At 46.5% G+C, this 16,334-nt stretch overlaps 1 protein-coding gene across 2 annotated transcripts in view; it reads left to right on the top strand.

Annotated features, from left to right (window-relative positions):
• The window catches only part of BDNF (brain derived neurotrophic factor), a 40,716-nt gene that overhangs the window by 568 nt on the left and 23,814 nt on the right, over positions 1–16,334 (top strand). Inside the window, exon 1 of one of the 2 annotated variants that reach the window (XM_054635273.2) lies at positions 158–310. The exons of the other annotated variant lie outside the window; for it this stretch is intronic. The gene's annotated coding sequence lies outside the window, so the exon portion shown is untranslated. Of the gene's footprint in view, positions 1–157; positions 311–16,334 lie in introns of those variants that run through there. 2 annotated transcript variants of the gene reach the window in all.

The raw sequence follows: 16,334 nt of genomic DNA, 5'->3' as shown, positions 1-16,334 counted from the left end.
GTGCTCCGCGACCCGGCGGGCGCTGGGTGCCGGCTGCCCTCCCCCGCCAAGCCCCGGTCCTTCTTCCACTCCCCTCCCTCCCCTCCCTCCCCGCCCGCCGCCCTCTCGCCCCAGCTGGAGCTGGGCGAAGTTGAATTCCTAGCGGTGCGGACTGGAATAGGAACAAGAGAGGAGGGATATATAAAAAAAAAAAAAAAAAAAAAAAGAGTCTTGCAAGCTCCGGGGGTTGGTTTGACGGTGTCAACTTTGGGAAATGCCAGTATTTATCTCCGCGATCTAGCCACTGCTCGTGGTGTTAGCTGTAACCAAGGTAAGCACAGGGGGGACACCCCCGGCGGCCCCTCTGGCTCCTGCCTCTCCCTCTCTGTGGTGCGGGGATGGGTGCCTGCTCTTCGCCTAGTTTTGTTACCTTGCTGGCTGCTTGATGTGTGTGAGGGCTAGAGGAGGAAGGAAGGAAAAGCTGGATGAGATTTAACCACGAGTTAACTTAAGTTGTGCCTGATTTAACCTGGGAATCTCGTCTGTGTGTGTGTGTGCATGCTTTGGGCAGAGATGCAACTGATCTTTACCAAAAGAAGCAGATGCGACGGATTTTTTTTTTTTTTCCCGCTGGCTAAGGATGCAAGTTGATTTTGCATAGCTAAAGAGATGCAGCTAGCTGGCACTGTGCAGGACTGATCTTTCACAGATAAAGGGACGCAGCTGATCTTTACCTACACGGAGATTAGCTGACCCCTCCGCGTACGCAACCTACGGCTCAAAGGGAGAGCCGTGCATGTATTGCCGATGATCCAATATCCGCATCTACTTTGCTATAATTAATGGTGTGTGTGCGTGTGTGTGTGCGCGCGTTTGGCAAGGCTGAAACCCAAACGCAGCCCCCCCAACTGGAGATCATTCGGATAAGCTTTCTGCTCATCTCCCTCCCTATCTCTAGTGCCTCCCCCCAGCCCTCCCCGCGCTTCCGATTCTTCCTACGTAGAAATGTAGCTAATAATATTTAGTCTCCGGGCTAAAAATAAGCTCTGGAAAGTCAGCAGTTTGGCGGAGCCGCGGCGGCAGCAGCAGCGCTCGCAGGTAGAGAGGCTCAGGGGGTCTCCGGCTCCGCACGGAGCCCGAGCATCGCCCCCTCCCCCGCTGCCCGCGCTGCCGCCAGCAGAGCCCGCCCGGAGCCCCGCCGTGCCCGCTCCGCACACACCGCGCTCCTCCGCCCGGGGAATCCCGGCCGCGGGGAGCCCCCTCCGAGCCGCCCGGCCGAGCCCCCCGGGCCCTCCCTGCGGCAGCGCCCCGGGCCGGCCCCGCTGCGGAGCGAGGGCGGATCCCGGGGCCTCGCCGCCCCCGCCTCCCGCCGGGCTCCCTCCCGCTCGGCTCGCACGTAGCGCCGCCGGGCAGGGAAGCCCCCGGCAGGCGGGAGGGAAGGAAGGAGGGAGGGAGGGGAGGGATGGAGAGAGGCCGGCCCGCCGCGGGGAGGGGGCGGCGTCCCCAGCGCGCAGCAGGGCGGAGACGCCGCGCAGGCACCGCGCCCGCCGGGCCGAGCCGGGCCGGGCCGCCCCCGCCGGCGTCCCCCGGGTCCCCCCTCCCTCCCTCCCTCCCTCCCTCCCCAGCGCGGTTGCCACAGCGACCGCCTCCCCCCGGGAGGCTCCGTGCTGCGGAAACGGGGCGCGGTGCCCGGGGATGGGGGCGCCGGGGATGCCGCCCCTCCGCCGCCCCCTCCGCCCCGCGGCCCCGGCCCCTGGACGGCGGCAGCGGAGCCGCACCGGGCACGGCGCAGCCAAAATGGAGGTGGCGCAGGACGGCTCCGGAGGGGCTCGCTCCGGATAAAGTCGGGCATCTGCCGCCTGTGCTGCGGCCGTGTCCGCTCCGGGGTCCGGTCGGTAACGGGGAGCAGCCGCTCTCCTGCCCGGGAGATGCGCTACTGGCGGCCTTGGCTCAGCGCCGTCCCCTTTTACACCCCCCAGGCCGGCCGGAGGAGGGAGCGGGCAGCATCCCTCCGTGGATTTTTCCATTTGCACCTGGAGAACTCGCGTTTGCTGGGGATACCTGTCAGGGTGTCGTAGGAGGCAGTTCTAAAGGGGAGGAGAGAGGAGCCAGAGAAGAGCCAGGTCTCGGCAGCATCCTTCGTCAGGAGGCTGGGTGACACTCGAACACTCATGATTTGCAGTATTGGTCTCATTAAATTCATACTGAAACGCCCTCTGACCTTTTTTCACTTAGGAAAAAGTAATGTGGTAGAGCCAATATTTCAATACATCCACTCTGAACTAGAGGTTGATGAGCCCTACTAAAAATCTACCCACTTCCCAAAATATTTTTTTTTCTGTTATCTAGGAGGTTGTCAAGGAGCTTCTAGTTATATGAATTTTCCACTCCATGCATAATTTTGTCTATCTTCCTGTATTTTGAGTTTGCACCCATTACTTTCTTGCCAACTCTTAAAAAACTCCAGCATTTCCCTTTCTGCCTCTGTTGCCATGTTTCTCTGGAATTCTAATCATTCTCTGCAGAGAGGCCTGGGATGGACGGCTGCTAACAAATGACACGGGCCAGTTTTGGTCCCATCCTGGTGACTCATACCTTCATCTGCAAGTAGCTTTATTGATTTTAGTATCTCCTGTTTCTCCAGGAGCTGTCACTGCTTTGGTGGTGGTTCATCACCACCTTTCATCTCTTACAGTTACAGTACTGTAAAATGGCCAATGTCCTTGGGCTAGGTCTTCATCCTCCAAAGTTTTGGTGTGGCAGTCTTTTTTTGCCTCATTTTTAAGGTTTTCTTTTGCCTGGTACCACGAGTGTTGGCTTCAGTGTCAGGTGTCTGTGTCCAGCTGAGATGGTTTTTATAATATATGGTGTTTGACACAGGCCTTGTCTCTATGCAAGTTTGCCATTCTCAGCAGCTCACCATTTGGATAACCTTTTGATTTTCAGGATTGCTCAACAATTTCCTGTTTCAAACGGTCTGATATTTCTCACTATTTATTTTTAGTGGCCAGCATTCACAGGCATGTATGCCAGTGGATTAATGTCTAGCATTTCATTAATCTGAGGTGGCTGGGTGCATACATTTGGCTTTGTACAGAGTCCTTTTTTTTTTTTTTCCTTTCTTTATCACATTAATGCTGTTGAGCTCTTAGAAATGCACTAAGAAAATGCAGACTGGCTGCCATTCAGTAACCATAAGTTGCTTCCTAAATACAGTGGCATATGGTTGCCCTGCCATGAGAAATTCTGGAAAGGTGGATAAATCCCGAGGGACAGATTTTCCTCGGAGCTGTAAGTCTTACCATGAATCATTGTAGTAAATCACCACTAAGCACTTGAAGATGTAGCTGCTAGAATTTTTTATTTTTTTTTTTTTTAAATCAGCTACGCAAACAAAGAGAGCATCCCTAAGATTTCAGGAGAACTAGTTCATTCCTCTGGCAAAAAATAGTAACGTCAAGTCAGTAAACAGCATCTGCAAGAAACAGTGCCTATCAAAGTTGTTGAAAATCAGTAGATTCCCCAGACCTTGGGAATGAGACAGGTAGTGCAAGGTAAAATATGTCTGAAAAGACACTTTCACGGCTCCCTCCCCTTTGAGCTAACATTAGATTGGGGCTAAGAAACTGGGGCTAGCAAAAGCAGGCTTGTCAAAGTGGTCCTTAAAATGGATTTGATGGCTTTTGGGGCATGGAGAGCTAGAAAGGAAGAGTGGAGAAATGCAGGGCTGGTTTTGTAATGCTCGTTTGCATTTGTGGTCCGCAAGTCCAGCTAACAATAAGGACTGCAGAAGATGGGCAGATGAAATGTCAAAGAAAAGGTAATACTTGTATGCCTGGACGTAAGATTTTGCAACACGTGTGGGCATCCCCATGTTCCTCTCATGTTTGGTTTTCCAAATATTTTTACCCTTCCCTTCTGCATCTCTCCACATTGTTGGGAGCAGTGAAGTGCCCTGGCAGAGAAATGTCAGGGAGCATCCTGCAGCCCCCAGGGCATGTGATGGACAGGGTCACTGGCAAGCTGCTCGCCACCTTTGGTGAATTCCTACACCCACGTGCCAGCAGCAAGGTGTAGGGTAGGGCACAGGCTTCTCCCATGAACTGAAAATATCTCTGAGACATACTTCTGCAAAATGATAGCCAGGAAAACATATCGACTGACATGGAGTTCATATAACAACTGCCCACCCATTTCATTATTTCACAAATGTGTGATTCTTGCTTGTGAGCTGTCACCATTAACATTTCCATCTGTCTCAATATTGCTTCTATTCTTAGTTGCTTTGTGATAGATGTAGGTGTATGAAAAAGATTTTCCCTCCCTCCTTGTGTCGTGAAGTAAAATAAGTGAAAGCCACATACATGTATCCACACATTTTCGTGCAGGCAGCCAGAAATAGAGGCACTTTCATGGCACTCCCATTACTAGATGTAGAGGGGAAGTAAGAAGCACATGCCTGTGGCCTCTTGGTGCTGCTGGAGCAGGCACATAACGGGGAAAAACATAAATAAGTCAAAATCTAACTGCAAAAGAACAATGTTGCTTTGATCTCCTTTTGAATATGCAGTTGGAGAGACCTATTTTCCCAACCATGTAAGTATGGGAATAATTTTACTTATCATGTAATCCTAATTGGTCTTTTCCTGAGGCAATCTCAAAGGGAAAATAGCTTTGGTGACATGCTTTGGTGTTCAAAGGATCAGGTCCTCAGCTGTGTAGGTATTTCTAAACTTAGACCTTTGAAGCTGCTCATTGCTTGGACAAACAGAAAACTCTCTGCAGTGTAGGCACAAGCTGCTCTTCTCAGCACCTCTGTGCCAGGAGTGGCATCAGTGGGATTCCTGTGGCAATGACCAGACATGGCACAGGAGTCTCCAGCAGAAGTACATCTGCTTCCAGTCCCGCTATCCCTGCTGTCCTTTGAGCTTCACGGCTCCCATGCAGAGTGCAAATGCACAGTCCCCTGATGGAAGAAGTCTCTGAAGTGGCTGGTGGGTGTGATGCATCTTCACCCTGGCACTGATGCTTCCAGGGGGGCAGGGATGTGGTCCCAGCTGGGCTGTGGGGCCTGGGGCAGAGCCCTGGGGCCAGGGCAGTGCCCCAGAGCCAGCTGAGGTGGCAGGGAGGGGTTCCCCAGAGCCACAGCTGCTGTGTTGGCTCTTGTGCAGGGGAGCACTGGTGCAGGGGCTGCAGTGGGCCAAGCTCTTGCCATGAGTGGCCAAGTGTTCACTTTTTATTCCCCCTGCTTTTTCATAGTGTGGCCTGTCTTGTTTTTGGGTTTTTTTCCTTCCCAAAATAGCACACAAACCCCCAATTTAACAAGCATAAACCGTGCACTCTGGCCTCCAATTTATTTTGACATTTGGCAAGAATGATTTTGCGACGTGTTCATTAAGTCATAACATTTTCGCTACTTTCCCATTCCAGATCCTTATTGACTGTAGCACATGTGAAAATAACGAAGTTATTTATTCTCCAAATGGACAGTAGACCCCAAAACTCCCAAGAAATTGCATTGTTTATGGATGCAATATATGCAGAGACTTTTAAGGGCCTAGGTCTTCCCTGAATGTAAGAAAAATGGTTCGTTTCTGAAAGGGGTTTATCATCTACTAAAGTGTTAATAGGATTGTTCAGTTAAGGAGGTCTCATCAGACCAGTTGTTTCTTCTTTGTTAAACAGAGCCTTTGTGGGATTTGGGAATAATGCAGTAAAAAGTTATGGTAGTAGATAATTAGATGGACCAGCTAAAAGCAATATGAAAGGGGGCTGGTAGCACAAGGATTACAGAAGGTGTGTGGGCATTTTGACATCCAGAAAACATTATAGATCTGGTCTCAGCTACCTCAGTCTCATGATGATAATTAAGAAATGTGGGTGTAGAAAAGATCTTTGCACGGTTTGGTTGGATTATTGCTGCAGTTCAGAACACAATTGACAGAGACACCCACATTGGACATGATTGCCCTTTGATGAGACAGATACTGACTTTTTAAAGCTGACACAGTTAAAATTATGTCCAAAGTTTATGGGGCCACAAGCTTCTCACTAGACTCCATTATTATAACAAATGGTGAGCTGCAAATTGAAGCAGTTAAAAAAAAAAAAAATGGGTGAGGCATGCTGAGGTGGAAGGGACCCTGGCAGTGGGAAGGCTTCTGGATAAACTTTTCTCTCATCTGTTTGGCGAGAGTAGAAGTGGCACACAGGCAGTGTCTGTGAAAGGGGGCTGCCTTTCTCTGTGTGTGTGTGTGTGCTCTCCAGAGGCAAACAGGAGGGAAGAGCAGCCAGGTTGATTCCTTGGATGAGCCACAGCAAAGCCAAGCTCCTGTGCAGCTCCTGTGCTGCGTGGCAGGTCCTCGCAGCCCCTTCACCTCCATTTGCTCAGCAGCCGTGCAGAGCAGGGACCAAGCTCCCCCCTGAGCACTGGCTGAGGGGAAATACGCCACTCAATTTAAACCCAACCACAAAGCTCACAACCTTTTGTCTGAAGGATTTGTTTCTAAGAAACATTTGAGAATGGGAAGAGAATGATGGAGGCTGTTTAGATGGTTACTGCTCAAGTCCAAGACAAGGCATAGCAGTATAGCTTCACATGCTACCTCTTGCAGCGTATTATTCTAATATTAGAGCCACTAAACCTGTACAGCCATGGAAATGTCAAAATATTGACGTCAGCCCTGATCCTGCATTCAGGTTTCTTTATCCTTTTACATGTTTCACCCCTTGAAACAGCAGCAGGAGGAGGAGGAGGTTGTATGGTGGCCCACAAGCAGTTCTGTATCTGTCACTTAGCTCCCATTCAGATTTCCTCTCAGGAATCAGAAAAGGCCACACATTGTCAAGGCAGACAGAGCTGGGAAAATATTTGACATTTCAAAATTAATTTTTTTCCAGTATTTTCAGCACAAACTGAGTTCTCCATTGTTTAACAGAGTATTCAAAGAGGCTTTCAGTACTTCTGTCTAAAGCTATCCTCAATAATCTGACAATGACATTTGATAAAATATTCAGATTCAAACCCAAACAATATCATGAAAAGACAATGGATTTAATGGATTTCAGGTAAGCAGGTGGCTACCAAAGGAAAGAAAAAAAAAAAAAAAGGCAGCTGTTTTCTGACAGCAAATAGCTTTTGAAACCAAACCAACTCTACTGAGAATGAGATGAAGCAAGAGACATGAGCAGAGGTCAGGAGGCTGGAGCTGCTCATGTGTTGGTTTGCTCTGTAAAATACATGTTCACTCACGCCTGCCAAAAGTCTGTAAAACCATCTGAGAGAGTATTTGGCTGAGTTTTGTGAACAGATAGCTGATAATATAGCATTGACCAGGAAAACAAAAAGACTTAGCAGTTTTTAAATGGGGCTCAATTCTAGGTTTGAAATTTTCCTGTGGATGCTGATACATCTCAAATGTCTTTTGCTACTGTACCAATCCCTTGCTGTAGCCTGAAGTGTGATAGCCTTTATTATATTGCTGAAAATTTATTGCATCAGAGAGGGGAAAAAAACCTACTGTGTCTATTGGTCATCCACAGAAAGAGTGAATCTTACAGTATTTTCCATATGAATGTCTTTTTGTGCCCCAAATTTGGTTTATTTACTGAGATATTTTAAGTGCTTGCAGCACATTCATCATTGATCACTGTTTTTGAAAACTTTTTTAAGTGACATGAATAACCTCTGTCACAGGTTTTGTTCTCATCCTCTTCTGAGGGAACAAGTACCTAATTCTAGGATTTTCCCTAGTTTTGGTTTTTGAGGGGTTTAATTGTTGTGCGTAAGTCTTTGACGAAGATCTTGCTGGTAGCAAGAGGTAAAGTTTAATCCTAGTTTCACCTCTTTTCTTTCTGTGTTTGCTCCTGCACCAGTCACTCTATCCACAGGGTATTCCCCAGGCAGATCTGATTCTCTGGCCCTTCCTGCCCACCACCTGTTGTTTTCCTCTCCCAAATCCTTCACCTGGACTCAGTCAGCTGTCCAGCCATGCTCATAGCTTTTCTCACCTCTTTTTCTGAGCTCTTTTAAAGACACAAATGTCTCTGACTTCAGAAGAGCTTTTAATTCCCAGTCCACTGCCTTTGGCACCTAATAGTTATTTTTATCATCTACTTTCCCATCAAAGTATTTCTGCAGCAGTCCCTTAAGAAAATTCTGCTGGCTCCCAAATTTTAAGGAAGCCAAAACATCTGACAAGAAGGCTAAGTCCTTAAAAAAAGACAAACCTAGGAAGTTCATTTGGAATGGCCAGAATTTCCTATTCTTTTTCTGTAGGGACAAAGAGGGAAAAAATTCAGACTGATGTGAGGCATTCACTTCAGGCCAGGAGAAAGGATGCAGAGTGCAAATTCACAGTCCCCTGATGGAAAAAGTCTCTGAAATGGCTGAGGGGGTGTGATGCATCCCATGATGGACCTTTCCAAATGCTTTTCTTTGGATGCATCAGCCTGTCCAAGAGCAGCAGGGCAGGACCAAAGCTGTGTTCCTGCTCAGCTCCTGAGCCTCCAGAGGCCCTGGCAGCTGCCTGGGGCTCTCCCTGGCCTCAGATCCTTCCTGCAGGGCTCCTGGGGCCCCCATGGGGCTCTGCCAGTGAGGAGCTGTGGGAAGGGCAAGCAGAAGTGATGGAGAGTGCTGGAGTCCTGGCTGGAGCCCTCCCACACTAGGGGAGCAGTGCTTGGGTGGAAAGGGGATAGCAGTGAGCCTTCTCTAGTGTGGAAGAGCACAGGGAGAAGGCTCTTCCCTTTGCCTTTGCCTTTCCAACAGGCAATCTGGGAATCCCTCAGCCACCTGCAGGTGTCCTGCCCCCTTTACTTGAAGCCTTGCTGGGGGAAGCTGCCCACCTCCCTCCCAGTCCATGCTTTTCGTGGGGTGTGAGGAAAGATGAATGCTCAGTCAAAAATCCATCAGCTAAATGTAGATGAAGGTCTAGTAGCAGTTTGTCAGCCCATGAGAATGCGTATTTCATCTGCTTGTCTTTCATTTGTGTCAGCACTCAGGCTGAGCTCTTTTTCCTGGGTCCCTGTAAGCCCATCAGTTCATGGAATTAACATTAATTCATGTAATTAGTGTTCCTTTCCTGCCAGGGTGAGGTTCTGGCAAAAGCACAGCAAACCCCAACTGCAAAGTGAACTGTGGTGTCAGCTACATGCTTCCCCAGCTCTGGGAGTTGGTGCAATTTTCTGGCAGCTAATGGGGTCTAAATCAAGAAACTAATCAGAAATAAGCCTGAAAATTGTACTGGCTCTTATTTACTTTCTTTTATCTTGATACGACTTCTTAAAAGAATATTTTTAACAGATCCTTTAAACATTTGTAGTAAGAGGCAATAGACAAAATGTCATAATTTCCATATGAAGGAGTGCAATTCCTATATAAAAAAGGCATTTTATCCTAATATGGTCTCAGAGTCTAAGTAACGTATTCTGTCACAAGAACTTTTGCATCAAAACAATTTTTCTGTTTCATATCCAAGAAGAAATGTTGAATATTTAAATTCCACATTCTTTTTGATCTTAATTCCCTTCACAGAAGAGCTCTTTAGGTCTCATCAATGTGCTCTAGGTGCAATATCTGAGTATATTTTTCATATTACGGAATCTAACCCAAATTAAGAAACCAAAGGGGAAGGAGCTATACATGCCTGTAGGGGAAAATGAATCTGCTTGGAGCACATAGCAGGGGAAAGCATCAAACTGAAACATAACAAAAGTCTAAAATAAGGGGTTTCGTGCCTTGGTGCAAAGTCCTTGCTGAAAACCTAGCATTTGGCTCCCTTCTGATTTAAAAACTTTGCATTCCTGCTGACTTCAGTGGTGTTTATGTTCAAATAAGTAAAGGCACCATGAGGCCATATAGTACAACTGCAATTTGCAATAAATTATAGCAGATTAAACAGCCAGCTAATGAAATACAAAGAGGTGTTTAAAACACTCCCTTGTAAGCATTTACGTTTCAGATGTATAAACTATGTGAAAAATATACATTGTCCAGAAAATAAACATATATTATGTTGTTTATGAGTTTATACTCTAATGGCACAAGTCCTGAACCACCGAGGCCCCATTAAATATTTTGCCAAAGCCAGGAGTAGATTTTACTTGGGTATTCTTTGAGTCATACCCAACACTAAAAATACGGGGCCTTTGAGCATCAGAATGCAGGATTGCCTCGGATTATATTTAAATGGGGTTTGTGGTGGTGGCCCTGTCTCCACTGCTGGACGTGCCCACCACTCAAAAGCCACCCTGACCTTGTGCAGGCTGGGGCAGAGAAATCAATGTGTTTCCCCATTTGAGAAATGGTGTGGAACGTGAGGGAAGTTATTTTAAAAATAGCTTCAAATTTGTATTGATTTTGTGGGTCGATATTTCAGGATTTCTGAATTCCCAAGTAGTCATGCATCCACCTGGGTTTTGTTCCCCTCTCTCTGCATCTGGAAATGATAGTCTGAGCACATCACATGCTGTAGAGAGAGAACCAGCCATGCATCCAACTACCCCCATGCTGTGCTAGTGAGGAGGAAAAGAAGGTTTTAATAGTAGTACCAAAAACCCAGCTGTACTGGCACTATTTAAAGCAAATCTGCCATGCAAGTCAGTGAAATAATTTCACCTGGCCAGTGCAGAGTTAATGACAGCCCCTGTGCAATTCCTGCTCCTTGGAGCTGGGTGTTGCAGGGAGGACAGAGGAAGTGAGGACTGCACCTTCTTTGTTGCATTTTTTGTGTATTAGCACGCCCTGAGGAGTGGGTGGGCACCACCCCTCTGCCATGGATGAGCAGACCATTCCTTTCACTTGGGCAAATGAGAGCTCCTGGGCAGACACATTGATCTCCAGAGGGGAATGCAGTAACACACAACATGCTTCCAGCCATTAAATTACCCAAGGATGAACAATCCCAAGTATTCAACACGCAGAAATTACACCACACAAAGGAAATGTTTCAGTCAAGGGAAACTTTTGCTTCAATGTGACTAATCCAGTACTTGTTTCTTGAGCCACAGGTCACACTGACTGGAGGAGGAGAACTTAATGGGGTCTGAGTTTCATTTTGAGGAGACTCTTTTTAATGTCCATTTCTGCATTGATAATTTTAGTTTGTAATTAACAAAGATATCTACTGTTTCGCAGATACTTCTGTCTTTAATGCTTTAGGTGGTTAACACAGAAAACGTAACATAGAAAAATGTTTTGAGCTCTTATGTTTTGTTTCTTAGGTGAAATAGCTCAATATGCTATTTAAAGAAAAAAATATCCTGAATTTATCTTTAAACACATCAGCTTGTTTAAAGCATTGGTGCGGCTCTGCTTTGAAAAGGGATGGAGCCAAAGTACCTTAACCCTTTCGGAAAGAGGAAGACAACCATCTAAGTGCAGCATAAAATATGTTAATCTGAAAGTCCTGAAGGGCAGGAGAGCCGGCAGAACTATTCACTGTTTACACATGCTTTGCATTCCCAAGGATTTCTGTGTACCCAAGGAGGATCCCTCCTGCCAGCTCCTGGCAGAGTGGGACCCCGTGGGTGGTGGGCACCCCGGGACAGCCCCTGGCCCTGGTGCCAAGCTCCACCTGCACCTCCTGTTCCCTCCCCAGCTGCTCGCAGATCCCTTATCGCCCATCAGCCTCGGGCAGTATCGCTGAGCTGCTGCACCTGGCCAAGGCAGAGCTTGATGCCAGAGGAGATCTTTGTGGCTTCAATTGAAATAAGCTGTAAAAGAGCATTCACGGGGCTGTGGGCCTGGGATTTTGGGGCTTGCTTATTTTTAGCACACACTCAAAGTAAGCTCTCCAAAGTTATGCACTGAGCAGGGTTTGCTAAGGCATAAACCCGTGCTGATAAGATGCCTGGCTAAGTTTATAAAGCCCTTGGAATCTGATCCCTTTAAATATTAAAAATAATCCACTATATTGCATCTAACTGAAACCCACTGAATACTTAGAGGAAAGGAGAGATGAGTCAATCCCAACACCTTTCACCCACAAGTGCACCACCAGTTTTCTGATCTCCTTTAATCCTAGAGCTCCAATGGCCTGATTCGTCACAGGAGTGCATCTCTAGCCATCTAACCTTTCCACACCTGGCTCAGGTTTCCACCGTCCCAAGGAATCACACACAACCTCTTTGGGGAAAGGGGATTTTCTTCACCCTTCCCATGTCTGCTGCTCCCTCAGAGTGTGCATTTTTGTTGTTCTTGTCCCGTGCCCTCTTTTCTGTCTGCTGGGCTGGAGCCTTGGCTGGGCTGCTGGCGGGAGGCTCAGGCACTGCACGCCAGACACCTGGTACACTGGATACTCCTGGGCACAGCCCAGACACTTCCCTCTTTGCTCAGGTAGTGGGTGTTTAATGCCTCCAAAACAACAGCAGCAAGGCAGAGACACTCAGGAGATGAATTGCCAGCTTTAGTGAATGTCAGAGCATCAGGAAATGACAAACCAAACTTTTAATGTTTCTGCGGGGTTGGATTCGTGGATTCATTCTCTCCTTACTTTTTTTTTTTTTCTTGTTCTCACCTTTTTTTTTTTTTTCTGTGCCATCATCCTCAACATCCCCTGCACCCCAGAGTGTGGGGCAAGCCAGGTGTGGCTGAGCACTGGCCATGGAGAGGTGTCAGAAGGAAGGGTGAGTTATCCTCCCGGCTTCCCCCAGCACTTCACAGGGGCTTTAGGAGCCCCTCTGTCCCAGCAGTGCATGGAGATCATGCCAAACCCCAAAAGAAAAGCCCAGAGGTTTGGATGGGGAGGGTCTGGTGTGTGTGTGTGCACGTCACTGCAGGTGGTAATTGCCACAGATCACAAGTTCTATTTCTACAACACTTCATGCCAGAGCAGAGACAGCTACATGAGCAGTGGCGAGGAACAAACCCAGACCTGGCGTGCTCACCAAACAAGTATGTTCATGAGCAGCTTAATAGATGGATGTGTGATAGACACATGCATTTCCTTGTTTGCAAAAGGCTAATCTGCACCTACCACAGAACTCTGTCAGAGAAGTGGTTTCATGCACATAAATTGTGCTGAAATCCCTGATTAGAAGGCATGGGACGAGATTCAGGGTACAGATCCTGCCATGGGATGGAAAGCTGGCATGCCTTTAGCAGACATGAGAAGAAAACAATTATTTTAATTGTTGGTTAGAGTTTTAAAATCACTTTTGCTGTAGCTGCAGGGTGACAATTCTGAGCTATTAAGTGGTATTTTCTCCAGGAAAAATGTTGTGGTTTTGGTGCCTGTGATTCAAAGAGTAGCTTTTCCTGCTTTATCCCGTGTACATGCAGCCTTCAAACCATGTCTAAGATCTTTGGGTTTGTATTCCCATCCTTGCTGTTTCACTTAATACTTTCCCTGCTAAAATGAGGCCTCTCAAGAACTGCTGTTCACTGAAGGTGAAATTATGCTTGAAATTAAGAGCAGCTACCCTGCACTACTTAAGGACTGTAAGGGTCTGTCTGCTGCTTGCAGACCAGAACAGCAGCAACTCTGTAGGCTGAACAAATGTAAACCTTGGGCTGGTGAGACCCAAGAGCCAGCAGCCCCAGGGCATTGACACAACACTGAGGGCTGGCAGGGGCTGTGCCCACAGCTTGGCCAAGCCCTGAATGCAAGGGGAAAGCTGGGCAAGTCACCCCCACCATCTTTCTCTCATCATCTCTCAAAGCCTCTAAAATAGGAAGATTTTACAAAGTTACGCAGAATTTGGCTTTGGTCCTCAAAGATGCTGAAGTTTTCCCAGGGCACTGATGTTGGTGTGGGGCATGAGGGCTTCTCTTCAGCCACTGAATCATTGTAGAGCAGCATCATAGCCCTGTCATCCTACAAATGCACCATGTCTGCAACCCTGGCTGTGTATATAACTTGTGTATATAATCCACTGCAATTCTTAGCATTGCTGGAGTTGGAAAAGTTTATTTCCATGAGTTTTCCATCTCTTTAATGTGAAAAAAAAGCAAATAAATGTAACTAGGAAACATGAATAAACATAATCAAATATAAAATGCTTGTAATGATATAAGGAATTACTTCAGCCAATTAAAATTTTAAACAGAAAAAACCCCTGTAGCATCAAAACCTGAGTACATCAATAGCATTGTCCTTTTTGTAATCAGGATTAGTTTATATTTCCTGACAGCCAAGTGAGAAGAATTCCAAATTACAGCTTCTTGACCTTTTTCTCATTCAAAAACAGGCCAAGATCCTACGTGAATAAAATGGGGAGTGTAAAGACAGTCTGGGGGAGGGGAGACTCAATCACCCGCTGCCTTTTGTCTAATTATGTACCTTTTATGAATGTTACTCTTTTCAAATATTGACTTTTTTATTGCTTCTCCTACAATTGTAATGGGGGAATTTAAGAGCCCCACAAACTACTTTATCATATAATTAGTTTATCAGTAAATTTGGACCTCGTACATCAATCACTTTAATGCATAAACCTCCACTGAGACAGAAACCAGGTGTGCGTGCTTCTGCCTTCTTCTTTATAGTATCTACAGCATCATTAGTGCCTTTGCTACAGTTTAAATTGAATTCAGCAAAAAGCAATGGTCTTACCCTCCTGCAAGCTATATTACTTCAGGGATAAATCAACATTTTATTGATTGACAACTCATACGCTTTCCCTGCTGCTCTTTGGAAGATGGCAAAGTAGGATTTGTGTATGCAAAAAATTATTTCAATTCATCATGAATAGAAAAAACCCTTGGTTCCAAGGTGAATGCCTAAAGTGGGCATACTGGGACAGCACCAAGAGGCTTGATACACTGAATTATCTGAAACCACCAGAAAAGGACCTGCCTGCCCTTTTCTCCCCCGTGCAATTGTGGTGTGACTTTCTTTTCAAGAGCCTCTTACACGTGACATCTGTACAATCCAAATGGGGAAAACACAGCTGGAAGACACAACAAGAGAGAACTCCTTTTGGGTCTACCCAGAAAACATCAGGATGCCTGACCTTTGCATCCTATGTGTCCCACAAATCCCAAAGGGGATGGCTCATGTAACCTCCAAATTTATAGTGCATTTCATGGACTAAGGAGTGGAGCTCCAACCAGAGCAGCGTCCCCATGTCCCCAGGACTATCAGTTGTTTCAAAAAATAATACCTTGAAGACACAATTTTTGGGGAGTTCATTCATAAAAATTCTCTTGGAAGTCAGGGTCTGATTTAACAATATGGAACCCAGCTTGCATGTGCAGCAAAAAATCCAAACAAGTCATTATTTACGCTATTTTTCATTTTCTGAGTAATCAAGTACTGGCTGGTAATAATGCTCCAAGGGCTGATTACACCAGCAAGAAACAGCAGCTCCTCTGACCACACCTCTTCCCTGGGAAAATCTCTACACTGATGCAAAAGGCAACACGTTTGTAGCAGAGAAAAGTGGGAATTTCATGGTTGCATGGAATTAATGGTCCTCATGTTCTGAGCAGGGCTGAGCTGAAGCGCTTCCCACAGAGTGAGCACTTGTCAGGCTGTCTGTAACATGCTTCCTTTCCAAAATTAAAAAAAAAAATAATAATTCTGATTGCAAGCAGATTTTTTTTTTCAGAGTATATCCCTTCTCCTTCACACCTGAGAAAAAGCCAGCAGTGTTTCTAAAGCATGATATTTGCTGCTGCTCATCTGCATGTCTGGTGTCCTAGCAGAAGAGCCTTTCCTCCAGGAATAACAAGTGTGCAGTGTATTACATTACAGCTGATTAAAGCAGCCTCTCCTGCTGCTGTTTAACTTGTCTGCTAGATCATCCAAATACTTGCACTCACCACCTTATAAACACGGAATATTGGAACTGTGCTGTTTTGTGGCTGTGCAAAAGGGCTGCTGAAAACGTGCTGCCTTGGTGAAATCAGGTACCCACACTAACACAGTCACACCTGGAAAGTTAAATGGTGCTCTGTGGAGCAAAGGCTAACACAGGAAAATAAAATGTACACGTTAACTTTGCGAATTCCAGGTACAAGCACGGGTTTGACACGCCTCTGGAACATCCACCTGGCATTGTTGCTGGGAGTTGTAAGCTTATACTGGGGAAAGGAGTGGTTGATGTGTCCCCAATGGCAGAATTTGAATAACAGAGAAATAGCAGAGCAGGACTTGGCGTGAAGAGCTACCTGGATTAGTGACTATCCTTCAGCCAGCAAGGGCTGGACGTAATTCCTCAGGCCCAGGCTGTTAGTGAAGGCTTTGAAAATGTCTCCTTGCTCATAAATTGGATAGATTTGGACTGGAAAACACTGAGACAAAAAGAGGTAGAACTGTCTTCACGCTCGCTGACATTTTTAGTTCAAACACGCGAAACCAAACCCCCAAGTGCAAGAAAGATGGTGATGTGGTACTCAAGCATGATTTTTTTTT

This window comes from Agelaius phoeniceus, chromosome 6, assembly GCF_051311805.1.
Source record: "Agelaius phoeniceus isolate bAgePho1 chromosome 6, bAgePho1.hap1, whole genome shotgun sequence".
NCBI lineage: Eukaryota > Metazoa > Chordata > Aves > Passeriformes > Icteridae > Agelaius > Agelaius phoeniceus.
The sequence above is the reverse complement of the archived record's forward strand: the minus strand, read 5'-3'. Positions and strand labels throughout refer to the sequence as shown.